Raw genomic sequence first — 971 nt, 5'->3', positions numbered from 1 at the left:
TGAATGTCTTCTTTGGTGAAGTGTTTGTTCATGTCCTTTGCCCATTTTTTAATTGGATTATTTGTCTTTTTGTTGTAGAGGTGTTATTTTCCTGTAGATTTTAGAGATTAGACCTTTGTCAGATTTGTAATACCAAAATTTTTTTTCCCAGTCTGTAGGTTCTCTTTTTACTCTTTTGGTGAAGTGTTTTAATGAGCATAAGTATTTAATTTTTAGAAGAGCCCAGATATCTATCTTATCTTCTAGAGTTTGTAAGTTGTTACTTATGGTTTGTATCCTATTAATGCAGTGTATTAGGGTCTCTAGCGTTGATCCTATTTTTTCTTCTATGATCTTTATAGTTTTTGGTTTTATATTTAGGTCTTTGATCCATTTTGAATTAGAGTTTGTGTATGGTGTGAGGTATGGGTCCTGTTTCATTTTTTTGCAGATGAACATCCAATTTTACCAGCACCATTTGTTAAAAAGACTGTCTTTTCCCCATCTGATGGACTTTGGGCCCTTGTCAAAGATTAGGTGACCGTAGGTGGATAGATTTATATCTGAGTTCTTGATTCTGTTCCATTGGTCAATGTATCTGTCATTGTACCAGTATCAGGCTGCTTTTGACTAGCATAGCTGTATAGTAGGTTCTGAGGTCAGGTAGTGCGAGTCCTTCTACTTTATTCTTCTTCTTCAATAATGCTTTATTTATCCAGGATCTCTTCCCTTTATATATAAAGTTAATGATTATTTTTTCCATCTCTTTAAAGAATGTTGTTGGTATTTGGATAGGGATTGCATTGTATTCATAGATTGCTTTGGGGAGAATTGTCATTTTCACAATGTTGAGTCTACCTATCCATGAGCATGGTGTGTTTTTCCATTTATGTAGCTCTGTTTGGTTTCTTGCAGTAGTGTTTTGTAGTTTTCTTTGTATAGGTCTTTTACATCCCTGGTTAGATTTATTCCTAAGTATTTTATTTTTTTAG

General features: G+C 33.6%; 1 protein-coding gene across 1 annotated transcript in view; it reads right to left on the bottom strand.

Moving 5' to 3' along the window:
* Positions 1 to 971, bottom strand: part of CCDC196 (coiled-coil domain containing 196) — a 20,609-nt gene that overhangs the window by 16,515 nt on the left and 3,123 nt on the right. The gene's annotated exons all lie outside the window — the stretch shown is intronic.

Source organism: Trichechus manatus, unplaced genomic scaffold, assembly GCF_000243295.1.
Source record: "Trichechus manatus latirostris isolate Lorelei unplaced genomic scaffold, TriManLat1.0 scaffold00010, whole genome shotgun sequence".
NCBI classification, from domain to species: Eukaryota; Metazoa; Chordata; class Mammalia; order Sirenia; family Trichechidae; genus Trichechus; species Trichechus manatus.
Note: the sequence above shows the minus strand (reverse complement) of the source record. Positions and strands in the feature narration are given on the sequence as shown.